Here is a 27,821-nt window from a genome sequence, read left to right on the forward strand (position 1 = left end):
TCAGGTTACATCGGAGGCTTATCTACAGCATTACAGAATGCTGTAGATGAGCCCCCGATGTCTATGCCGGCAGCTGAAAGGCCAAAAAAAGGGTGACAGATTCCCTTTAACGCTGAGGGTTGAACGCTGCATACAACCGTAGCATCCAGCCTGCAGCGTCCAGCTATTACAGCATATTGGATGGGATTTCAAGAAATCCCATGCCCACTATGTGTGCACCGATGACCACGGCTCACCCGCAGAGATGGATATGCGGCGCGTCTTTCCAGACCACAGCATGTCAATGTAGTGGAGACACTCCGTCTCCGCTGCATAAATTACCCATACACTATTAGATGCGGTAAAACCACATTATCTTCCTAATCACATGCGTATTAAGTGCGGGAACGCAGCTTACCACGCATCTGTACTAACTTAAATAATGGTAAATCTTGTGACACAGCCAAAAGTACATGACAAAGGAAGTGGAGGAAAGCACAGAGATGTCCCCTGCTAAATATTAAAAAAAAAAAAAAAAAAAAAAAAAAAACAAAACACCGTGGGGTCCCCCTATGTTTGTTAACCAGCCAGAGTAAAGCAGACTACCGGGGACTGGTAATTCAGGCTGGTAAGGATCGATATCCATGAACCTTACCAGCCTGATAATACCAGGTAGGAGCAGACTGCTTACCTTGGATAGTTACCAAAAATAGTGGGATCCCCTCCCCCAAAATAAAACAAAAAAAAAAAAAAAATTAAAAAGGTGAGGGTCCCCCTATTTTTGTTAACCAGCCAAGGAAAACACAGACAGATGCAGCCTGGCATTCTCAGGCTGGCGAGACTCATGGATTTTGGCCTTCACCAGCCTAAAAATAGCAGCCCACAACCGCCCATAATTGGCATATCCAAAGATGCGCCAATTGTGGCACTTTACCCGGCTCTTCCCACTTATCCTGTAGCGGTGGCAAGTGGGGTTCATATTTATGGGGTTGACGTCACCTTTGTATTGTCTGGTGACATCAAGCCCAAGGCTTAGTAATCGAGAAGCGCCTATAAGTCACCTATTCATTGGCAAAAAGAACTCGTGTTGCGGGAAGCCATCATGGATTCTTCAAGTATCCAAATGGTATGAACCATAAAAATGATCTCTTACATTTATTGAAATTAATAGTCATTTTTCAATAACTGCAAATATATTCAACTTAAAGTACCATATATACTCGTGTATAAGCAGAGATTTTCAGCCCATTTTTTTGGGCTTAAAGTCCCCCTCTCAGCTTATACCTGGGGTCGGCGGGGGAGCGAGGGTGTCAGAGATCATACATACCTGTCCTGCTGCGGCCTCTGCAGCCTCACTCCTCCACTGCCTCCCTTCGGCAGTCATGTGGTACCGCTCATTACTCATGAATATGCGCATATTCATGAGTGTAATGAGCAGTACCACGTGACCACTGAAGACAGGAGGGGAGACAGTGGAGAAGCGAGGCTGCAGAGACAGCGGCAGGATGGGTGAGTATAGCGATATTCACCTGTCCCCCGGTCCACCGCTGTCTCTGCTGCATCCTGTGTCGGTGACGTTTAGGCAGCAGGGGGCGGTGACGTGGTTAGTGCACGCCGCACATCTGCTGGCTTAACAGTCACTGACACAAGAAGCGGCAGACAGCGGCGATGGACCCAGGAGAGGAGAGTATGGCTTTTTTTTTTTGCAGCATAAGGGGGCATAGTCTATGGGACAGCATATGGGGGGCATAGTCTATGGAGAAGCATATGGGGGCATAGTCTATGCAGCAGCATATAGGTGCATAGTATATGGAGCAGCATATGGGGGCATAGTCTATGGATTCCACACTCTGCTTATACACGAGTCAATACATTTTCCCAGTTGTTTTTGAGGCAAAATTGGGGGGGTTGGCTTATACACGGGTCGGCTTATACACTGTATATTAAAAAGCTTACCTATTTTACCTACCTTGGCAATAATCAGTTTAACTAGATGAAAGCCATTGTTGCCAATTCACAAGCTGAAGAGCACTTCACCAAAACCTAATAAAAGCAACATATTAAAATGAGCACAAGTATATTTAGAAAAAACTAATTTCCATTTACTAAGGAACACACACTCAACACCGGTAACTAGAATACACATCAGCCCATGCCAAGACTCATTTAATAAAACTTTAAAAACCTGTTGTATATCCACCGTATGTCTATACAAGTTACAAATAGAACTAATTAAGGTACACAAGTAGAAGCTAGATTCAGCTGCATCCATTCACCACGTCAATCAATTCCACAAATAAGAGACAAAAGAATCCATTTGTACAATTCTCAGTAGACTTGTATGCTGCCTTGGTGTGGGGGGGCCAGTTTCACCACCGATATGAACAGTCACAGATGGCCTACAAGGTCAGACTATATTGCTTTTGAGAAAACTGTAGACTTTCATAGGCACGCTAATGATAGCAAATAAGCTACAATTGCAACCTAATCTTGCTTATTTGGGTCCATGAATGGCATTTTCCCCCCTCGACATGTGAAGCACACTTCACCTAAAAGTGGAGTTACTTGTATTTCGTTAAAGCTGAAGAAATACACAAAGATCAAACCGTTGGCCCCAGCTCTTCATTTAGAAAAAAAACATCCTCCTAAATGCAGAGACATTCTTTGCTGCTCCTGACATGATCACCATTATTTACACTGACTGGCTGCTGATCATTTTTTTTTTATTTGTTTTTGTGAACTTGTCTCAGTGAAACCCAGCACTAATATTTGCCACCCACAGGTATTCAAATATAATTCTGATTAAAATTATAGATTGGCAACAGAAAAAAAAAAAAAAAAAAAGAAAAAAAACTACCGGTTAATATTTTTTCATACTGGTGTATAGAATTTAGCAACCCTGAGATAAATAACCAAAAAAGTTATATGTAGTAGCAAATATAAAAGAATATACTACTACATGAAGGCTAGTAAAATCACTTGAGCCCACAATAAATGTGACACATAACTGAAACCAATATCAATAGGAAAGGACCACCTCGGATTAAGAAACCTGATGGTCTCACTTTTCAGGAGCTTTAGAATAAGACATGCGATCCATCTTTGTTCTTAAGTGAACTGCTTAGTCTTGATTTCTTACAGCATTGCCTTGTCTGTTCCCTGGGCTTCCCAATCACCAAAACCTTTCTTGCTGCACCATTTGCTGGAAGCAGCTCACTTGAGAGCCATCCATCTTACAAAGCCTGGAGTGACAGCTGCTCCTAGTACAGAGAATACCCTGGTGAGTGAGGACCAGATAACATCTCCAGGTACTGCAGCCTGTGTTTGTCCTCAATGACATGGACACTACAACCCTTTCAAAAGGGAAGACATTAAACAAGACCAGATAATCTGATGACAAAATCACTTCTCTACTGAGTCAAGTTATCAATTGGAAAACATACATGTACTGAAAACGGACAAGTGATCAGTGACTGCCTCATACACATTTCAGATCACATCGGCCGATAACCTTCAATGGCTGCACAAATGGTGGTTTCATGCATATCAGAAGATGAAATCTAGGGCCCCATCACAGTGAGATCGCTGATTTTGTGACACATCAGCAATCTCTCCAGCGATCTCCCTGTGTGTGACATCCATCAGCGACCGCCCCCACCGGGTATTGTGGATCGTGCAGGATCGTCCAGGACCATTTTTTTTTTTTTTTATAGTTGGTCTCCCGCTGGCCAGCACGCATCCCTGCATGTGGCAGCGGGAGGCCAATGATCAGCGACGCTACATGCTGGTATCTAGGGTAAACAGCGGGTAACTAAGAGCTGCGCGGCTCTTGGATACCCGCTGTTTACCCTAGATACCAGCTTGCTCGCTGGTCCTGATTGCTGGCGAGTCTATGTGACAGGTCACCAGCGATCAGCCTAACTATGTCCCAGTGATCCCATCCACGTCGGATCGTTGGTGGGATTGCTGGGACATTGTTGTGTGTAACGGGGCCTTAATACTTCCAATCGATTGTTCCTTTCACCAGGTCAGCAAGTCAATCCATCATCCAGTCAATATGGACCATTTTCATCAACTTCTATGTACTATAAATGTGTGTGTATGGTCACAAGAAAGTTATCCATACAACTTAGAAATACATCTCTCCTGAACTCCCCATACACATGAATGTCAGCTTAGGCCTCTTTCACACTTCAGTTTTTTACAATCAGTCACAATCCGCCAGGTTTTGAAAAAAACGGATCCTGAATTTTCTTTTGAGGATCCGTTTTTTTCCCCCATTGACTTCCATTAATGGCGGATTGTGACGGATTGCTGTCCGTTGCATCCGTTTTTTTTGAGGATCCGCCAAAAGTTGCTGTCCGTCACCATCCTCAAAGATTTCAAAACGGAGCTTGCAACGTTTTTTCCCTCTGGCGGATCCTCCAGACACTCATTTAATCCGAAATTCTTTCTGGGTGCCGGACCAAAAGAAAAAAGAAAAAAAAAAAATTCTCTCTCTCTCTCGCCAGCGGTTCCTTTAAATTTCCATCCGTTCACATCAGTTCAGAACGGATCCGCTTGTCTGACTTTTTGGCGGATTTGAACTGATGCAAAAAACTGAAGTGTGAAAGAGGCCTTAGACAACACAAGCTCTTATCCATGGGGCAAGTGGAATCTGGCAGTGATACAAGGAACTGGTTTTCACTTTCATTCTGCAGGCAAACTATCCCCTAAAATCACTGCTTGGGGCAGACTGGAGGGCTCCATGCACTCAAGATTGTCTGATCCTGCAGATTTCAACTACTTTTATCTAATGTTTATGGGAGCCTTAACATGGAAGATTTTGGCTTGTCAATACATCATTAACTAGCACCCGATCGACTAGACACAAGTCATTAGGCCCATGATTATCAATCTGTTTAGACAGGCCAGCAAACGATGAGGACAAAACGATGGCTAGTATGACGCAGTATCATGTTATCAGCAGCATATCCTCTATTTTCAAGGGGCAATGCACTGCAGACCATGATTCTCCCCCCCCCCCCCCCCCATTATCATTGTTCATCAGGTGATGGCCAGCAAGGTCACAAAGTTGTTTAATTGTTCACCAATTATCTACTTGTATAAATGAACCATAAGGTGATCATTGAACAAATAGTTATCTGTTAAACAAGTGCTCTGCCAAAAACTAGTCGATCACACACGCTTCAGACCACTATGGCCAATACAGTTGTTCAAACTTCTAAGACGAAGGTTTCAAATGATGATCTCCCCATCAGCTAAAATGATCATGTGTTCAATTGCACCTGCTGAAAGATCAGTCATGCTGAAATCATCCATCATGATCAACTAAAACATCAGAACTAGAATTCTACCGGATGACCACTGACCAAAAAACATTAAACAAAAGGAGTCACTGAACATGTAACACAGTAATTAACATTTTTAAAAGGGAACCTGTCAGGTCCACCCAAGCTTCCAAAACTGCATTTTTTTTTTTCAGTCTTAAAATGTCCAAGGTGTTCCAGACATTTTGGCATATATTCAAATATATAATTGTTGCAATATGTAAATTAAATAGGAATGCCCTACTGGACTAGCCCTTCACAGAAACTAGTCCCTGCATCAGAGACTTCAGTCATGTTTGTGTATAATTGATGTCCTCCTCACTGGTTGGCTGAGTGAAACGCTCATTATGCCTATCTGGTTATATACATTGAAGCATGTTCCCACATGCTTTATGCATCCATTAGCCCTCGGTGTCTGTACTGTTACACACTTAACATTATGGCTGGTCCATACAATCAGGGCAACTGTTACCACCCACCTTTCGTGTCTACCTCTTTCCTCATAGACTGTAAGCTTGCGAGCAGGGCCCTCACTCCTCTTGTTATTTGTTATAATCTATGTGATTATTGTTATGCTGTAATGTCTATTGTCTGTACAAATCCCCTCTGAAATGTAAAGTGCTGCGGAATATGTCGGCGCTATAGAAATAAAAATTATTATTATTGAAGCTGAATGTACTCTCCAATGCTTTAATGGCGCACGACACATGACACTCCTGCTTGGCCGACCGGTGGGGTGGACATCAATCACACATGGAGGAGGTACAAAATGAAATCCAGGAATAATCTCAGTGAATGAATGCCCTGGTAGCTAGTTAGCATACAGTGATTTATATTTGACTATTTTCCAAAACAAGTTAAATCTGGGACACTATGGGGTGCGTGCAACTTCGTGCGCTCACCAAGGATCCTCTGCAGTAAAAATAGCTAAATTGTCATTGTGACCGTTCAGCTAAACATTGGTCATTTGCCAAGTGGAAACCAGAAGAAATAGCAAGTATTAAAAATGCATACACTCTCAAACCCAAGACACATGTTAACGCTTAAAAAGAAAAAAAAAAAAAATTATAATGAAATGTGCAGGGTAACGCAATGTTTTTCTGATCGTTTAAGAACATAGCCACTAGGCCAACAAGCAATTTCTAGGTTATTTGTTGAATGACATCTTGCTTATATGATGGTATTGGATATTTGTAGTTGGTGAAGGCATCTTGTATTCAAAGGAATTGGGAAAAACCATTTTCGGCTTTAAATACAGAACTGCTACTCTAGCATGGAAACTGCTGTAACAATACACTGAACAATTAAGACCCAATATATGAAATAAGTTATATAAAAAAAAAAGGTTTATTGAGTCTAAATAGGCAAATGGAGATCTAAAAAGAGAAAACACTTTGCCCACTGAGGAGTTTGAGACTCAAAGTATTCAAAGAGGACCAGTCACTTGCTCAAAATTGTTGTGTTAAATACCTTATAAAAATTCCTGAGCTTCCCTGATTCGGCCCCTTTTCCCTCCCTAATTTTGCACTGTGTCGCTCCATTGCAGAGATATACACATTTGTTGCTATTGGAGCGAAGCATGTGAAATCTCTGCTGCTCTGATGTTTTTTTCAGCATCTTTGAGGGCATGCACTACCAGATGCGGCCAAGCTGTTATTGGCAGCATATAGAATGGAAGGATGAAAGTGCGTGCCACCAACCACGACTCTGGATAAACACCCAGTTGAATGCAAGAAGAAATTTCACATATCACGCTCCAAAAAAGCAATAAATAGCTATGCAATGGAATCATACGATGTCATGGTAAAAAAGGACCCAAAGTCAGCAGAGCTCAGGTATATCTACAAAAGCATTTAACCTTTTCTTTAAGCGAGAGGTTCTATTGACCTACAAGCTTAATTTACAGTGAAAATAATGTCTTTATGACCCGATAAAGCTAGCACATGCCTTGGTCTAAGTTTTTATTTAACAGTGCATCCACCAAAAATTAACCTAAAATGAAAGGTTCTTTACTTAAACATTATAACTTACAGGTGTACACATATACTTGGGATAAAATTAGCCCGTACTAAATAGAGTACAGATTCACACCAACAGAGAAACAATATACACATCAAAATACATCAAGTTCCTTATTGCCCGAATGAACAAAAACAAAAGGCTGCACTATGTCCAGATCACAGGAGGAGAAATCTACACAGGAACACACATCCATCATTACTACACAATGAAAATTCTTACTCTTCTCCAATACATATACTGTATATTGGGGGGGGGGGGGGGGGTCAAGAATATTTAATGGCAATTAAACTTCTGTTCTAACTTTACATTTACTCCTACTTTACATTGCCATCAAATATAAAGCAATGAAAATATTACATTGTACAACACTAAAAATAAAGCTAATCACAGATTTCAGTCACCCATTTTCATAAATGGGATCTGTCAGTAGGATCAACCCTCCTAAGCCATCTACATGAATATCAAAGTCACAGAAAGTTTAATTTACTGATATCTACAAGAAAAATCTGTTTTAATCTGTGAATGAGCCATTAGGATCTATGGGCCAGACAAAGGTCTATGTGAATGTGGCTCTAGAGCTTATTATAATGAAAGGGGGTGCTTCCTGTGTGGATATGACTGAAAGTTATAATCTCACACAGCCCTGAAGTGCAATCATGAAAGCAGATTAACAGCACAACGGAGCTGAACTTTGTACAAACACATCAGCAGTGGTAGCTCTCCTCTCAGGGCTCCCAGGCCTGCCGCTGTACCTCTGCAGATTGCCAGTGAGGGAAAAGTTGAAGAAATTGCAGAGTCTGAGAGGAGAGAGCAGCAGAGCCGACAACACTACAAGAGGAGATTGCAGATGTGTTTGTAATGACCACAACATTTCTCTGCTGTACTCTACAGAAATCACACAGCTCTGCAGTGAGAAATGTCAGTCATAACATGTCATACTGGTTATGAAAATGGATAGCAGTGCTCCACTAAGGTAGTAGATCAGTCTTTGACCTCAACAAAATAAACTTCCAAATTTTAGAGGCACACCTGATGTGATTATTCTCACAATAGGCACAAACCTAGAAAGCACTTAAACTGTGTATGGGGGCTTCTTCTTGGCAAGCCCATCAGTGAATCTCTCTAGCATGAATGTGAGCTGAATAAGAAAGTTGCAGAAATGCATTGTCCACATAGCAATAAACTCATCTTTAATGTCACCATTCGGGATATCACAGTCATTCGTCACATTCATGCTCCTTTTATATTTAGCTTTTTTCCTTGGTTACTACATTCTATATCATGGGTGGGCAATTAAGTATCCCAAGGGACCACATGAGACTGACTGTGTTGGAGTCAAACCAACAATTCGATATTACGGTAATTCTAAAATATTAAAAATATTACTCTTACTACCATTAATTACTTAATATTGAGCAGCATTAAATATGTTGACTACCACTAATATGTTCCAGACGTGCATTTATAGCCGTAGCAGCTAATTAAAACATTAGTTTTTATAACTTTTATATTCATACTACTATTGTTATAGTCTTGCGTATATACCTTCAACAGCCACCCACACAGTATGATGGACTGTCCTTGCAAAAGTACAAAAAAAAAACAACACAGCAAGCACTATTCTGGTGACGATATTGCACTACGAGACTCCGATGCAATGGCAATGATGAAACAGGGAGAAAGTAGTAGCTCCCACCTCTATCATTGCATTCACAGACACTGATGCCTTGATGATGCAAATACTGCTGAAATTAAGATCCTGGGCAGAGGACAGCCACATGGTGCAGGTCACTGTGTCTAACCCCTTTTGAGATTTTGGTCCATGGGCCAGACAGGAATAGACAAAGGGCTGCATATGGACTATGGGCTGCACTTTGTCCCTTGTCAATATAGAGAAGACCTTAGCAACAACCTGAAAACAGTCCGTACATGAGTTTCTGGCTTGGCATTTATCCCTGGTCATCTTGTATGGCTTGTTAAGAGGTGAAAAACTTTGGTAGATAATGCTACACAAAAAAACAGTCAGCGCTTGCAATTGAAAAACAATAATTTGCACGCTTTTCTGTTATGGATCATTGCCGGAAAAACTTCATGCTCAGCTGGTCACTAAAGAGAAGCTAAACTTTTCCAATATTAGTTTAGGAGTAATAATGCTGAAAAAAGAAAAAATTTATATGACATGAAGAGCATATAGAAAAATGAACCAAAGCGTAGTATTTATTAATAGTTAAAATAGTACATAATATTAAAGGCTAAGGTGATGACAATTAATGACCAAGAAGTGGCACTGCAAGAGAGCATGGAAAAGTGTATATATATATATATATATATATATATATATATATATATACACACATATACACACACACACACATACATATATACATACACACACACACACATACATACATAGATCGTAGTTCGCAAGACAGTGTGCAATGGGATGCGGATCAGGACATTAGTAAGTCGTTAGGAAACTCCCATTTGCAGCATAGTAGGACAATAATATATATCCTAGGAGCAACCACAAGCTTATGTCCTGATGTTTAGGTCAAATTCAAAATCAAGTGATAGCCTTCTAGAGGGCATAAATGTAGATACAATAATGAAAAGTTACCTAGATATTGCAGTGCCATGACCCCAACACGCATTTTGGCTAGTAATCCCCTTTCTCTCACGCCATTATTTTAACTAATAAATACTATTTTCATTTTTTTACTTTTTGGTGCATTTTTTACATGCTCTCCTAATTGAAGGCATTATATTGCTTTGTTTAGGAGGCCTTTGTAAAGGGCATTACAACAGTCCAGCTCGGAGATTGTGATGGCACTTCGTGTCGAGAGGTCTTCTGGTGGAATAAGGGGTTTAATTTTAGCAATGTTCCTCAGAAAGAAAAATGAAGGCTCAACCCCTTTCAACTTCTTTAATGGCCATGTCTGCAATAAAACACAACTACTTTTTTTCCCAGAAGGAAGCCCCAAAGCAAAGAACTAATGTGAACCCAACATTCATTGTAAGGTTTCTCTGAAAAGCCGTGTTTCAAAGTAAACCGTATCTGGCTGAAATGATAGCATCAGTGTAAAATACATTCTGCCTGTGGTTCGGGCAGCATGTATTTGCTACCACATTAAATTAAACATTAGCTCCACATAGAAATGAACGGGAAATATGAAAGAAAAGAAAAGTACAGATTGGTTTTATAATTTGCTATATGCAAAGTTACAGTATATAGTGTGTTACAATTTATGAAGTAAAGGAAAGTTAGAGACCACCTGGGTGAAAACCTTAATCAGATAGCCAAATTCCTACGGGTACTAAATAACTAGAAATGCAGCATTTCCCATTTCCAAACATCTACATTTCCTTCCTAATAGTATCTCAAAGTTAATTAGGCACCAGGGTATGAGGTCATGGCCTAAATCCCTAACCATCTTGGCTACCTGCAGAGTGCTCCTGTATGTGAAAATTTGGAGTTCATTCCCAGTAAACAAAAGCCTGGGACATTCCATCTGAAAGCCATTGCTAGAAGGAGCCCATAAAATTCTCTAAGCTCTGGAGCCTAAATAACTGCCCAACCCTAGGCTGAAAGGAGGGGGAAGGAAAAAAAAAACACTTATTCTGTCATATGAAAAAGCCATAATCATTAAGTTACGGGCCTACTATAAAACCCGCACTAAATTAGCATCAATCCAAGCATTGATGGGCCTGTGACCAAGTTAGGCTAATCTAAACAGCCTATTCTTCACTGAAAGTCATTTAGTAATGAAAGTGGTCTTAAAATAGAGCAATTGCACATTATAGGCGTACACACCTACAAAAAGGTCAAGCGGCGGCCAGGAGTGTCACATTCAGAGCAAAACCCGCCACTGCAATCTTCTTATGAAGAGAACGTAAAATCAGAACAGTGAAGAGAAAAAAAAAAAAATGAGTAAAGGACCAGCAAAAACAATTTTTTTCATAGCCAAGTTACTAAAAAGATGCTCAACTAAAGATTCAAATGACAAAATCTAACAAATTCTCAGATTTGCAGTTAACAGCCTGTTCTGGCACGCAGACTGCACCTCCATGCGCACAGACCACCACATGTCCTGATTACACCGGAAGCTTAAGGCTTTGTGCCCACGTTGCGTTTTTGAAGCGTTTGTGCCGGATCAGACGCTTCAGAAACGCTTAAAATAAGCTTCACATTCAATTTAATGCATTTTGGCCTTTTTGTGCCAGTGCGTTTTTTTCCGCTCAGAAAACGCTTAGTGGCTAAAAACGCAGCATGCTCATTTTCCGCATAGGTCTGCGTTTTTAGCTGTTTCCAATGTTTCCAGAAAAAACGCATCAAAAACGCGAATTTTTTGTGCAAAAATCGCACAGAAATAAAACGTGCGTTTTCTGGGAAGGAGTCCGGTTTTTTGAGCGTTTTAAAACATGTGGGCACATAGCCTAAAAATCATTTCACCAGACGAACAAGTGCTTTGCTCGTTCTTAACCTGTCAACATTAAGATTATTCAGAAGAAGTATTCGTAGGAATACTATTTACTGATTACCGGCCAGTGTAAATTCACCTTATAACTGAGCCATGACAACTCTACCAATGGACTTGCGCGAGCTCCTAGAATACTAGTGTGAATAGAGCCTACAAATTTCAAGTTAAAAGGTTTTCTCCTTAAATGCAATAATGTTAAAAAATAAAATAGCAGAAAGAACACTGGATGGCTTATTTTAGTGCAATCTTAGGTAAACTTAACATTAGTCCCTTTTTCAAAGAAAATTTAACATCAAGAAGAAAAAAAAAAACAAAAAAAAAAAACTTGCCTATAGAAGCCATATCTACTTAAATCAGTGGTAATGATTCCAAGTGCTCCCAGCATCACAAATGGTGTCCAACCTTCAAAGATTTTACAGTGTGGAGTCATCCTGCCTATCTCATCCATCACTGTAGGTCAAGTCATTCATCACAATAGTAAAACCCCAGGGTTTTGTTCTTGGGAGATAGGCAATCAGCATATCAAAAGGAGGATGGTATGCATTCTTAATGCAATTACAGCAAATGCTAAAGCTTTTAAGGTTGGTAAACAAAAAAAAAAAATTTACATTTAGAAATGGTCTCAGTCCTAGAACAAAGTGAGGTCAGCCTGCTCAGAAAAGGACAGTAATTAAGGCAAACTTTGTAAGGCTGTAATTACAAAGAACCAGTTTAAAGCAAGTATGAGAAATATTTTTATCTAGACTTAAGTTTCGGAAAGGTTTTAAGACTGAAAAGTCAGGGTGGGTCACCAAGTTCATATGGATCAGAAGATTCTAATAGGCACAATCTAATCTGTGATACATCATAGAAGACAATTCTGAAGCCAAGATGCTAAATCAAGACATCAATTACCCAAAACAAGCAGAACAGATTAGGCTTTTGTGGAGTGGTTGATCCGCTTCAGACTTCATATAAAAAAAAACGCTGCAATATTCTTTACATTGTTGTGGATTTTCATCAAAACTTGCGTGCAAAAAAATTCTGTGTGAACATGCACTTAAACAAGAAAAATGACCATGAAGAAAATCAGGGACCCAGTAATGTGTTTTCTTAAACTTAAAATACCTGCCGCATGCTGTAGGCTGCCATTTGAGATTACATTATAGTCTTCCAGGTCATGCACCACCGGATTTATCACCAGGGATCTCCCATTGAAATGCACGGACTTATACGCCCACTTCATCTGTATTTAAATTATGGCTATTGAGATGTAAGCGCTACAGATCTATGTGCGATGTCTAAAAAACGACAAGCAACTATTTTCATTAAGAGGTAATCTTGTGTGAACATCTTTAAAAAAAGTGACCTATTCGGCAGCAATCTCAGAGACAGCAGCCATTACAGCCCTATTAGATTACAGATGAAAGTTTTTGAGAGCCAAGTTTGCTGACTTTAAGACCATGCTTAGGCTACTTTCACATTTCCGTTTTGAAGCATCAGGCGCGATGCGGCGAAAAATGGAAAAACCGGATCCAGCGCCTGCTGCCACCGGATCCGGCTTTTTTTCCCATAGACTTACATTATCGCCGCATTGCGCCTGATGGCCATGCGGCGTGTCCGGCTTTAGCCGGAAACGGCAAAAAATGCTTGTCCGGCGTCTGCAAAAAAACGTTCCATGCAACGTTTTTTTGACAGCGCCGGACCGCTTTTTTGCAGAGCGCATGCGCGAAGACTCTTTCCCTCTCCCTCTCCTGCACCTTATCCGGCAAAAACAGATGATCCGGCGGGCTGCGGCTCCTACCGGATCAGGTTTGATAACTTTACGCCGCAGCCCGCCGGATTTAAAATCCGGAAATGTGAAAGTAGCCATAAAGTGTTTTTTCCTGCGAGTGAAAGTCATTTTAATCAATATATCTTGGAATAATTTCCACAATTATGTATTAAAAAATGTTCCTGTGCTGAGATATTATAAATGTGCCCCTGCTTTGTACTGTGTAATGGCTGTGGCTTATTGTACAGGAATATAGTCTGAACATACCACATCTCCTGGGCAAAGGAGGAAGAAAAAAAAAATAAGAAAATACAGATATTACAGCATGGGATCGCAGCAGATTCTTTGTTTGGAGGTAAAAAATTTACCTGCCTTTAACCCCTTGACATCATGCGCCATACTAGTACTGCACATGTCGTGTCTCCCACTTTGATGTGGGCTCAGACGCTGTTTTGAACAGCTTACATGCGCCCGTAACAGCCACGGGTGGAATCGCGATCCACCCACGGCTGTTAACCCGCCAAACTGACAGCAGCATTTAATGCAAGCGAGACAGAAATCCAACCCATCGGTGACCCAGTCATGTGATCGCAGGTCACCAATGGGTCGGCATGACAACCAGAGGTGTACTGCAGACATCTATGGTTGTCACTGCCGGATTGCTATGAACGCCGCTCGATGTTCGGCACTCATAATAGCAAGTCAGCAATTCTGCTACATACAAGTAATCTGGTCATTGCCTGTATGTAGCAGAGCTGATCGAGTTATGGCAGCTTCTAATCTCCAATGGAGACTATTGAAGCATGCCAAAAGTAAAAAAAAAAAAAAAAGTTTACAAATATCTTTAAAAAATTATATTATATACATACATTCAAATGACCCCCCTTTTGCTAAACGGCGTAACGAAAAAAAAAGTCAAAACGCCAGAATTACTTTTTTGGTTGCCGCAACATTGCATTAAACTGCAATAACGAACGATCAAAAGATCGTATCTGCACCAAAATGGTATCATTAAAAATGTAAGCTCAGCACACAAAAAATAAGCCCTCACCCAACCAGTGATCCTGAAAAATGGGGATGCTTCGGGTCTCAGAAAATGACGATTTTCTTCTTCTTTAACGAAACTTTGGATTTTTTTTCACCACTTAAAAAAGAACCTAGACATGTTTGGCGTCTATGAACTTGTATTGATCTGGAGAATCATAATGACAAGCCAGTTTTAACATTTGGGGAACATGGTTAAAAATAAAAACAAACAGTTGTGGAATTGCACTGTTTTTGCAATTTCACCGCACTTGGAATTGGAATTGTTTTTTCCCATTTTTGAGTACATGATATGGTAGAACCAATGGTGTCTTTCAAAAGTACAATGCGTCACGCATAAAATAAGCCCTCACATGGCCATACTGACGGAAAAATAAAAAGTTATGGCTCTGGGAAAGGGAGCGAAAAACAAACGCAAAAACGAAGGGCTCCGTCATGAAGTGGTTAAGCAATGTTTACTTCAAAGAAAAAATAATTTGCAATCCCCTCCTGTAATGTCTGTATACTCTTTCTTCCTCCCCTGCCCAGGAGCTGTAGCATGATCAGACGATGTCCCTGTACGGTAAAGGGGGTTTTACACTAAGCGATATCGCTAGCAATATCGCTATAACGTCACCGGTTTTGTGACGTTATAGCGATATTGCTAGCGATATCGCTATGTGTGATACTTACCAACGACCGGCTCCCCCGCTGTCCATCGCTGATCGCGCGAGATTGGGCGGCTCCATTTCTCGTCGTCAGCTTCCTGCTGTGACGACGAGCGACGCGTGGAGGCGGGCGGGAGGACGTCAGGATCGCTGTGTGTGAAAGGTGAGTATCGTCCGCTGCGTCGCTGCTGAATCACTGAGGTCTTTGTGTGAAAGCTCACTAGCGATCATTTAGCGATGCACCAACGATCCTGACCGGGTCGGATCACTCGTCGGATCGCTGGTGCATTGCTAAATGTAAAAGGGCCTTAAGACACAGCCATTACACAGTACACAGCAGGGGCACATTTATATCTCAGCACAGGAACATTTTATTAAAACAAATTGTGGAGTTTATTATTCCAAAAACTATTGATTAAAATGAACTTTTGTTTGTGGGAAAACCCCTTTAAGAACAAGGGAGAATGGAAAAAAAAAACGCACAGGTGAAGGCCCCCAAAGACAATCCTTGGGGGAAGCAGCCAACAGTCTAAACTTATCTACAGCAACATCCCCGCTCATCATATGCATTAGTTTCTTTTGTTCTCCAGTAGATTAGCCTCCAAGGTCTGACAGCAGTGCTTACAGACTAGCTGAACGCTCCCCGTATACGCTGGGGCTGGGAAACATAGCTATCAGCTGCACAATCATTTGGCCAACAGCTATTTAATGCATATCAGAGGGGCGTCTTACCTAAAACTTGTCGGCTGGCTCGGTCATGTCTTTAGGTGGGTGTGGGCACCTTATGCCTTTTCAGGTTTTCTATTGTTACAAGTGTTTGATCCTATTAAAACGGTTTGGTAGCAATGATGCGAAGTATTGCACCGGTCAATAGAAATAGCGCATTCCATAGGGTTTAATGAATGCAAGCATGATCTACTACATTAACCGCCAACTAGGTCACCAGGATTCAGAAAGTCGTTATCAGGTATTAGGAGGGAACCATCCAGCCTCCTAAGCAGTCAGAACATTAAAGAAGCCTAATCATGTATTAATATAATGCAAGTGCCATTTAACCATTTCTCAAAAAAACAAAAAAACTATAACGTCGCCCTCGTCATACGAGTATGAGCCGCAATGTTCCAGCAAGGAGTCGAACCAGTAATCACGTTTAATTGAGCATGACTGACATCTGCCATACACTGACCCCATTCTCCAACCATCACAAATCTCACGCACACATGTAAAATTCTGACACTCCCATCTTCACTGTGCATTCTCAAAAGGCAGAACATAGTGCACATGCATCAGGTTTTTTGTTATGGCCCAACAATCAGGTCCGCATGTGGAGGATGTCAATCATCTGATCTATCAGATCCTATGAAGCTTTTTTTGGACTTCGTGCGCTGCTTAACATATTGCACAATTACCGATGTATTAAAAGATCAATGTTTTTATTCCCAACGCGTTCTGAAGCATGAACTTCTTCCTCAGGGGATACATGAAAAAGTGGCATTACTGCCAGCTTAAATACACCTCACATTTAAAATTGGCGCCAATAGTCACAATTTTTTTTTTTTTTTTTTTTTACAAAAAGTAAAAAGTTCATACTGTGACGTATAAATCAATCACATCATAAAAACACCATTAAATTCTACATAAAAAAAATCACAGTATTTCTTTATTAAATTCACAGAAAAACTTAAGAAAAAATGTGAAAAAATAAAAAAAGAACATCAGAAAAAAAATCAAGAACTGACTGAGGGATATAAAAAGGGAAAACCAGCAAGACACTATCCACCGTACTGGAACGGCTGAACGGATCTCCAAGAAAATTCGTTCCAGTACGGTGGATAGAAAGAAATACTCAAATAGAGAAACCCCCAAAACACACCGTCAATCTGGGATGGTGAACTTACTACATAAAAGGAATTGTAGCAACAGCAATTTATATATAGATCTAACCCATAATAAACTAGCTAAAGGACCTTCTACTTGGATTTTGGACAGTGTTTCCAAGATTGTCCAACGTAGAAATCGCAATGATCTTATTTCTTGTCATTTAAGTGCTAATGTAGATAAAAGGAAACTTTTTTCCTGCTATGCATCCCTCAAATAAAATTTTTTTTTTTTTTTTTTTTTTAATTAAAAAATGAAGGAAAAAAAGGTTCTGGCCTCAGTGTTGAAGTCAAGTGGTAACAGTGTCCAGGAGAGCACTGACTATGGGGAATCTATGCTTTCCCCGAGTCTATTCTTATCAAGCAAATATGAAAGACGTTGAGGTCTAATCATGTATTTTTAAGAGTTGTGCCAAACGTAGTAAAACTTAAATTTCTTTAGTGGCAAAATATTTTGCAGCAATTTACATTTCAGAAGGGACTTGTACAGACAATAGAGACATAAGAGTAAGGGGTACTTCACACACAGCTAGCGAGAGATCGCTAGCGAGATCGCTGATGTGTCACCGATTTTGTGACGCATCAGCGATCTCGCTGTGTGCCATGCATCAGCGACCGCCCCCACCCCACCGGGTATCGCTGATCGTGCAGGAATGTCCTGGGCCATTTTTTGATCGTTGGTCTCCTGCTGCCCAGCACGCATTGCTGCATGTGGCAGCGAGAGACCAACTATCAGCGAGCTCCCAGCGCTGTATGCAGACGCTGGGAGCTGGTATCCAGGGTAAATAGCAGGTAACTAAGCGCGAGCATCCCTTAGTTACCCGCTGTGTACCCTGGATACCAGCGTGCTCACTGGTCCTGATCGCTGGTGAGTCTGCCTGTTTGAGAGCTCACCAGCGATCATGTAGCGACGCACCAGTGCTACTGACCAGGTCGTATCGTTTTTGGGATCGCTGGTGCGTCGTTTAGTGTAATGGGTCGCTAACACAATTTAGATACCAGGAGGCATGAGGGACAATCTGAGGGAACAGGGGAGACACGAAAGGTAAATGGAAAAAGTGCTTGTATTGTATGGCCATGCAAACAAGCAGTTCCCACTAAATCATTTTCCAATTTCAATAATTCTCAGAGTTCTAATAAAACAATTGCCATTCTCACAATATGCTGTGCTGTCACATACATATAGGTTGCACATCTTGCAAACTGAGAGATTGCTGTAAAAGAGAAATAGCACAATAGTGCATTACCCGGTGTGCAGATAACAATTGCAAGTGATACACTCACCAAATGGAGTTTTGTAACAGGCAATGGAGGATTTGCTGCTGCAGAACCACAGATCCACGAGGGACCAACATAGAAGTTTCAGAATAAGAAAAATGTCAGACAATCCGCGCTGCAAATCACTAAAAAAAATCAGATTATTAATACGTGTAGAATAAAGACCACTGTATTAATCAGAGTTTTTTGTGATTCGCAGCACGGATTTTCTGACAACGTTTTTCCTATCCTGCAAATTGAAAGTATGCATTTCATAACCATATCTACAACACTACTAGTCTAAATCTTACCGTTTCCTCTATGGCAATACAGATTTATTACATCCCTCAGTCCTCCCAAAACTGCCTTCTCTCCCCCTCCACACTCATACGTTCCTGACCCGATCGCCTCCAAGACTTTTCTTAAGTATCACACCCCATCCTCTGGGATTCTGTGCCCCAACACGTCCGATAATCCGCCACACTCTGAACTTTCAGAAACAACTTGAAAATCCACCTCAAGAAAGCTTAAAGCCTGCAATGACTCCGCTGCCACCTCACCACCACGGGAGCTTCCACAATATCTAACCTATTGTCTCCTTTCCCTATTAACCTGTAGACTAAGCCTGCAAGGGCAGAGTCCTCTCACCTCTGTAGCAGTCTGTCGTTAGTTTGTACACAAAGTTATATTTGTATTTTGCAAGTAATCCCAGCACCATGGAACCAATTTCTTTCCCAAGGCGTTGGCATAAACTCCCCTCCCGCCACCTCTACAAAAATCAGTATTACTCACCCTCTCCTTGTTCAGCGCTGTTGCTCAGTGCCTGCAAAAGTCTCTTTACTGGCAGCAGAGATAACATGACTAAGGAGTGCATCACCTCTGTAGCCAATCACTGAGCTCAACGGCTCATGATGCAGTCCATACATGCAGCGCTGGACCTGGGACAGGTGAGCATTAAATAATTTTACCATTTAAACCCAGTGTGGGTCACCAGAGGCCAAAAAGCTATAACCAGAAAAACCCATTAACTTTACTTTTATTTTTTTTTATTTAAACCTACACGATAATGACACATGCAAATATACTTTAACGTAACTTGCTCTTCAACAAATACCCTTGAAACTTTTACCTTGAGTTACATTGTTCCCCAAATTGCCCCAAGTGCTTTGAGAGTCTAGGAATTCCCCACATTAGAGAAGCATTCCTAGAATATGCCAAGCGGCCATTACTAAACTAGTCTGACACGTTTCATTACTTTACGATCTTCTTGATCGTGGATCCAGTACATCCACTTAACAGGACAGGCACAGTGATTGCGGTTTTACATATTTCATGAATATATTAAGTTAAATAAAAGCTACACACAGTTAAAGCTTGTCACTTTTAAGGAAACGCATTTTGCGCAGCTTTCCATTATGTGCAAGTTCCATTTAATCCTAGACACTGGGACTCTGTGACCTGGCGTATTGTATCAGTCCTGCTCTGACCCTGACCAGTTACTGTCACACTCCCACATAAAAATATTTGCTAAGCATTTTGTTTCTAAAATCTTAGCTGAAAGTGTTCTAACAACGGAAGTGAATGCAATAAAAGGCCAACCTTCCAAAATGCTATGCAGTTCACTATTCGGGGTTCTTTTCCAATTATTGAAGACCATCAAATCCGTTTAACCCTCCGATGTATGCTGCTAGTCCAGCCGGATTCCTAGACTTGGCGAACATCACTTTGGTAAATTGACAACTATGCAAAAAATAATAAAAATATATTATATTATTACTTTTCTTGTGCTGCACCGGTAGTTATCTGCACTATCCTGCACAACTCTATAATGAAACCGAGCCGATATCTGCCCTTGACACCTCTACGTACGTGTGTGTACGTGTGTGTGTGTGTGTGTGTGTGTGTGTGTGTGTGTGTGTGTGTGTATATATATATATATATATATACACATACATACATACACACCCCTATCTCACAAGTAGAGGTGTCAAGGGCAGATATCGGCTCGGTTTCATTATAGAGTTGTGCAGGATAGTGCAGATAACTACTGGTGCAGCACAAGAAAAGTCTTGGGAGACGGACGTACAATGCTCACGTTATAGAGGAGCCTTTACTGATCTTACACTTTTGTTTCAGACAGACGTATTTTTGGTCATTGTGCTGCCAACATACTCTTCCACTAATAACAGACATGCCTGTTCACACCAACAATTTTACACAAGAGCTGAGAGCCAATGGAAAAAAAAAAAAAAAGTGGCAGCATGCAGTAATCTTTTTTGGACCACACTTGTGCATGACAATAGCTCAAATCAGTTTCCCAAACCATGTCCTCATGTCCCCAACACAGTTTCCTGGGTTTCATTAGCATTGCACTGGTGAGAGAAGTTGTGGCCATTTCCATCACCTGTGCAATACTGAGGAAATCCTAAAAACATGATCTGGGGGGGGGGGGGGGGGGATGTGAGGACTGGAGTTTGGGAAACACTGGCCTATGTGGATGAGCAAAAGGATCTGCATACAGCCAGTCATGTCAGCAATTTGAGGATACAAATGGCCTAAGTTTCAGAAAGGCCAAGTGAATCCACTCTTGGACAAGTCAGCTGACCGCGCGCTAGCCTCAATGGAGTATACATGTATTCTCTCTCCAAGAGGAGTAAGCCACTGCCAGACAACTCAGATAGATCATTTTTAAGAAAAAAAAAAATCTGTCACTCAAGTACTGTCCAAACCACAAGCAGCATTTATTGCAGCCGCGTATATTATTCTTTGAAATTTTCTCACATTTTGGAGAAAATTTACCTGGAACAGCCTGCTGGTGACCTTAAAGATTTTGTATTTCTCCTGATGAAGAAGTCAGAGCACTTCCAATGTAGTCTTTGAGTGTAAGGAGATATGTTTCCATCTAACCTGTAGAGCTGCAGCAGCTGGAAATTCCTATTCTGAAACCCTTACCAGTGTTTTGTCTCACAAAACCGCATCTGTTGAGCAGTACCGCTAGACCATCAACAATGTCATTTGGATTATACCATACTGTGCTCGATTGCCCATGGACTGCAGCTGAGAAATGGCTGAGGAGACGAGACAGACTATACTAGTCCGGAGCCAATAACAGCCATCATTTCACAGCGCCCTGAAGGTAACTGACAGGTATCTGGCTAAATACAGACATGGAAGAGATCTGAGAATCACCTGGAGCAGAGCAGGAAATAGGTAGCTGAGGTCAGTGCCAGACTTGTCTCTTCTTATGGTCCTTGGACCACTATTACTAGACACTTGGCTGAAACTGGGCAGCCAGGCTCTGTGGCTCATGCTGTGCATGATTTTGGCCTCATGAATAAGTGACATGTTCTCTTTAAGAACGATACACTTGGGCACAACTACCATTGGGGTGGGACATCACTACACACATTACATGATCAGCTATTTCGGGAATTGGTTAGCTCAGTTGTAATGCAGCCAATCATTGGCAAAACAGAGGAAGGGAGGGCGCAGAATTTGAGAGCTAAATAAAACTGTAAAGTGGATGGACCCACAGTACATCTGAATCATATGGATGGAACTACATTTGTTACAGGAGCACTTCTCCCATCAAAGTTTTCATCCTCTTAAAGGGAATCTGTCACCGGAAGTTGGCGGCCTATGTAAATGGCCTGTGCCCAGTCCAATGGGCGGTGTTTCTTTTTTTCTCCACCCCATCCATGGCCCCCGTCCGTGATCTTTTCTGGAATTCTAGTCCATTGTTTGCGCACGCACAGTATGCTTTGCCCAACTGCAGGCAAAGCCAAAAATCATTACTGCACATGCGCCGGTACACTATGTCCCGAACGTATTTCGCTGTGTTCCAGGACATAGTGTAGCGGCGCGTGCGCAGTAATGATTTTCAGCTTTGCCCGCAGTTGGGTAAAGCATACTGCGCGCGTGAAGCAAGATTGCTTTGTGCACGCGCAAACTATGGAGTAGAACAACTAGAATTCCAGAAAAGATCGCGGACGGGGGCCACAGATGGGGTGGAGGAAAAAAGAGAAACCACCCATCGGACCGGACACAGGCCATGTACATAGGCCGCCAACTTCCGGTGACAGATTCCCTTTAATATATTGCAGTCATATTATAGCACTGTGTATTTACAATTGCTCATTTTGCCTTTCTAACTAGCTAATTCTTCTTTGCGTCATGTACAAACAGGAAAAATCTTGTCCCTGCAGAAATCATTCCCCTCTTCACCTCCTGACCCAGCTAATGCAAAAACAAAGCCATTTAATAACCATAATAATAATAAAGCAAAAAGTACTCACAGAGTCCATTTCTAAGAAAACCTTATTTGTAAGAAAACACTACTTATTTCTACAAAATATCCACTAACTTTGCACTATTCAGTCATAAAATGAGCAAAACAAACAATTGTGATGAAAAACTAACCAAACAAAAAAAAAAAAACCTAACTTAGAAAGTACTAACCTTCAAAAGTGAGAACCTGCAGGCTAAATGAGCATAAGAGGCCATAGAGGTCACACCTGCTCTCTGCAAGGACAGGGGTAAAACTGAGTGGGGGGGGGTTTCAAGCAGCACCTAAAGATAGGAAGGTACAGGGTGGGGCGGGATCCCCTGCCACCTTGGAGAGGAGGTGAAAAAAAAAAAAAATGTGTGAGTTGTGCCTGTCTGGCCTATTGTGCCTTGCGCACGGTTAAAGGATATCTCAGTTTATTTCTTTTCTATTCTACTTCAGTCCCCAGCTGTCTGGGGACCTTTGCTGATTAACCCGTTTACCTTCTGGTTTGCAAATTAACGACCAGGTAAACTTTTACAATTCTGACCACCGTCACCTTATGGGGTAATAACTCTGGAACGCTTCAACGAATCACGGTGATTTCAAGATAGTTTTTCGTGACATATTGTAATTCATGGTAGTGGTAAAATTTCTTTGATATGACTTGCGCTTATTTGTGATAAATGCAGAAATTTGGCAAAAATTCAGCAATTTTTAAGCTTTGAATTTTCATGCCCTTAAATTACAGAAAGGTCACAAATAGTTAATACCATAGATAATATTTCCTACATGTCTACATCAGCAGTTTTGAAACAATGTATTTTTGTTACTTAGATATAAGGGTTAAGAGTTGATCAGCAATTTCAATTTTTTCCATAAAATTTACAAAAAAAGGTTTTGGTGGGACTACACCACATTTGAAGTCACTTTGAGGGGTGTACGTGACAGAAAATACTCAAAAGTGACACCATTCTAAGAACTGTACCCCTCAAGGTGCTCAAACCCACATTCAAGAAGTTTAATAACCCTTCAAGGGTGTCACAGAAATTTTGGGAAAGTGGAAAAACGAATATTTAACTTTTTTCACAAAAAAAATTACTTCAGAACCAATTTTTTTTTATTTTGACAAGGGTAACAGGAAAAAAATGAACCCCAAAATTTGTTGTGCAATTTCTCCTGAGCATGCGGATAACCTATATGAGGGAGAAAACCACTGTTTGGGCGCAGCTTGGAAGGGAAGGACAGCCATTTGACTTTTTGAATGCAAAATTTGGTGGAATAGGCAAAGGCCATGTTATGTTTGGAGAGCCTCTCATGTGCCGAAACAGTGAAAATCTCCCACAAGTGACACCATTTTGGAAACTAGACCCCTCAAAACTCATCTAGATGTGTGATGAGCACATTGAACCCTCAGGTGCTTTACAGAAGTTAATAGTGTTTAGCCGTGAAAATATAAAAAACACATTTTTCCCCACAAACATACGCTTTTAGCCCCAAATCTTACATTCTCATAAGGAAAAGGAGAAATTGCACCATACAAATTTGTTAACAGATAACCAATATGAGGAAAAAAAACCTGCTGTTTGGGCACACAGCAGGACTCGAAAGAGAAGGAATGTCATTTGACTTTTTGAATTTAAAATTTCCTGGCATCATTAGCAGATGTCATGTCCCATTTGCAGAGGCCCTGATGTGCCTTAACAGTGGAAACCCCCACAAGCGACCCTATTTTGGAAACTAGACCCTTCGGTTAATTCATCTAGTGGTGCAGTGATCATATTGACACCACGGGTGTGTCACAGAATTTTCTTCCATTGGGCAGTGAAGAAAAAAAAAAAAAACCTAGATTTTTACCAAATTTTTTTTAGCCCCAGACTTAACATTTTTACACATGAAATGGGTAATAATGGCACAATAACTGGTCCCACAATTTCTACTGAAAGGGGCAATACCCCATATGTGGCTGTACAATATTACTTAGGCTAGTTTCACACTAGCGTTTATGAGCGCAGCGACGGCCTGCGCACGGCCGCCGCTAAGCCCCGCCCCCTGCCGCGGCCCGCCGGTAGCTCCGCCCACCGGCGCATGACGCTGCATGCGCCCCCTATCTTTATCACAGGGGGCGCAGGCCGTGCGCAGTATGCGACCTGCTGCAGTTTGGTTGTGTCGGCGCACCGTCAAAAAGGTGCATGCGCCGCCAAACGCATACTGCGCACGGCCTGCGCCCCCTGTGATAAAGATAGGGGACGCAGGGCGCATGCAGCGTCATGCGCCGGTGGGCGGAGCTACCGGCGGGGCATGGCAGGGGGCGGGGCTTAGCGGCGGCCGTGCGCAGGCCCTCGCTGCGCTCATAAACGCTAGTGTGAAACTAGCCTTAGCCATACTGAGAGATTCGGTAGGAATGAAGAGCTAATTGCCACCTGGAGCGCAGATTTTCCTAGACTAGTTTGCAAACTCCATATACAGAGCCCCTAAGTGCTAGAATCCCCTTCGAGTGACCCTATTTTGGATATTATACCCCTTTGGGAATTTATCTACAGGTGTAGTGACTACTTTGACTCCATGGATTTTTTCCAGAAACAAGCAGCAATGAATGTTGCAGAGTGAAAATTGCAAACTGTCGCTGTAGTGACCAGTACACTGCAGTCACCACTACATTATGCCCCGCTTCAGAAATGCCAAAAGTGGGCGCGATATGTGGTTTAGGCACACTGGGGCTCAGAAGAGAGGTGACATTTGGATTTAGAAGCCGAGATTTTGCGGAATTTCTTTTGGAAGGTGAGGAGACCGAGCCTTTGCACTACCAGTAAAGTAAAATATTTTTGCATCGATTTATTTTGAGAGCTATAACACATCTTTCCACTGATGAAGCTGTACGGTGGCTTTTTTTTTTGCAGGACAAGATAATTTTAGCGGTACCATGTTTATTTTTATCCATCTTTTTAATTGCGTTATTTCACTTTTTGTTCGGCAGTATGATAAAGCATTGGTTTTTGCATAGTTTCATTTTTTTATGGTATTCACTAAAGGGGATATAATTTTTTGCATACAGATATAGGTGCTTCTCACAAAATTAGAATATCATCAAAATGTTATTACAGTTCTTCCAACACAAAAAGTGAAACTCATAAGAGTCATTACAAAACAGTGATCTATTTCAAGTGTTTATTTGTTAATGTTGATGACTATGGCTTACAGCCAATGAAAACCCAAAAATTATTATCTCAGTAAATTAGAATAATTAAACACCTACAAAGGCTTCCAAACTCTTAAAAAGGTCACTTGCTCTGTTTCAGTAGGCTCCACATTCATGTGGAAGACTGCTGACCTGACAGATGTCCAGAAGGCAGTCAATGACACTCCACAAGGAGGGTAAACCACAAAAGGTCAATGCTAAAGAAGTTGACTGTTCAGAATGCATATTAATTGAAAGTTGAGCGAAATGAAAAAGTGTGGTAGAAAATGGTGCAAAAGCAACTGGGATAACAGTAGCATTGAAAGAATTTTAAAGAAAACGCAATTCAAGAATTTGGGCGAGATTCACAAGGAGTGGACTGCTGCTGGAGTCATTGCTTCAAGAGCCACCACACACAGACGTATCCAGGACATGCAAAAGGAAAAATAAGTCCACAGCACCTCATAGTATCACAGGGTTAAACTTTACCCACAATAGAGCGCATGTCAGGTCCAAGGAGTCCATCTTGGAATACGTTCAGACATCACAAACAAAGACAGCGCTTCACAGGTTGGTGGATTTTACATCTCCTTTATTCTGCCCTTCTGTGGCGACGTTTCGATCATACAAGATCTTTTTCAAGATTGAAAAAAATCTTGTATGATAAGAAACATCCCCACAGAAGGTATCGAGGACATGGGCTACAAGTGTCGCATTCCTTGTGCCAAGCCACTCATGACCAATAGACAACACCAGAAGCGTCTTACCTGGGCCAAGGAGAAAAAGAACTGGACTGTTGCTCAGTGCTGCAAGGTGTGGTTTTCAGATGAAAGTAAACTTCACATTTCATTTGGAAATCAAGGTCCCAGAGTCTGGAGGAAGAGTGGAAAGGCACACAATCCAGGCTGCTTGAGTTCTAGTGTGAAGTATCCACAATCAGTGATGGTTTGGGGAGCCATGTCATCCGCTGGTGTAGGTCCACTGTGTTTTATCAAGACCAAAGTCAGCGCAGCAGTCTACCAGGAAATTTTAGAGCACATCATGCTTCCCTCTGCTGACAACCTTATTGGAGATGGAAATTTCATTCTCCAACAGGACTTGACACCTGTAGTTTGATCGAAATATTTAGGGGGTTAAAGTGCCAGGAGCGATGCGGGACGGCTCTAGGAGCTTAGTGCAGAGTGTCGGCTGTGAGAATCAGCTGACACCCAGTGGGGACTGAGCGCGCACAGCCTGTGTGTGCGCATCATCGCGTTGACAATCTGTACCGCGTCCAGAAGTACCAAAGCACAGGGACGTATTATTTTGGGTGGAAAGGGAAGGCCACACCTTTTTAATAGTCAGTAAAGGCTAAGCAGATATAAAATAGTCTGGGACGCTCCATGTTTATTGCCTCCTTCCCAGAACACCAGCCCACAGCTGGTTATTAAAAATAAGGAGGACCCCACATCATTTTTTTCATTTATTTTTATTTATTTTAGGCTGCGTCCATGCGCATGCGTCCTGCGCCCCTATCTTTAACATGGGGGCACATGGTCTAGCGTTTGCACGCGTTCGTATGAGTTTTCGTGCGCATGCGTTTTTTTTGTAGTGTGCGCCTAGGTGCACCGGACACAACCTGTTGCATTTTTGGTCCGTCCGACCCGTGTCAAAAAAAATAAAAAAATCACATTACAGTCTATGGGAACGCAGACGTGCGCGTGGACATGAGCACACCTGCATTTTAAGAGTTAACATGGCTAGAAACCGGTTAAAACGCATGCGCCTAAAAAAGCAAATGCATGCAAAACGCATGATGCGGGTTTTGCATGCGTTTCTATTGCGCACAAAGCGTTGTGCTAAAAAACGCTAATGTGAAACTAGTCTTAGCTAAACACATTTACACAAGCACTGCACTGAATATATAAGTCACTGACATTTCTATCCATATATGTATTCTATTCTGATGGTTCAAGCTGTGAATTTTCTGTATTTGTCTGATGAAACGTTGGG

At 41.5% G+C, this 27,821-nt stretch overlaps 1 protein-coding gene across 5 annotated transcripts in view; it reads right to left on the bottom strand.

Annotated features, from left to right (window-relative positions):
• Positions 1-27,821, bottom strand: part of GREB1L (GREB1 like retinoic acid receptor coactivator) — a 180,903-nt gene that overhangs the window by 98,128 nt on the left and 54,954 nt on the right. For 4 of the 5 annotated variants that reach the window (XM_073550860.1, XM_073550859.1, XM_073550858.1 and 1 more), the window contains one exon: positions 1,949-2,022. The exons of the other annotated variant lie outside the window; for it this stretch is intronic. The gene's annotated coding sequence lies outside the window, so the exon portion shown is untranslated. The remainder of the gene's footprint in view (positions 1-1,948; positions 2,023-27,821) is intronic. 5 annotated transcript variants of the gene reach the window in all.

The sequence above is a fragment of the Dendrobates tinctorius genome, unplaced genomic scaffold (genome assembly GCF_039654945.1).
Source record: "Dendrobates tinctorius isolate UK_male_01 unplaced genomic scaffold, ASM3965494v1 ptg000171l, whole genome shotgun sequence".
Lineage (NCBI taxonomy): Eukaryota > Metazoa > Chordata > Amphibia > Anura > Dendrobatidae > Dendrobates > Dendrobates tinctorius.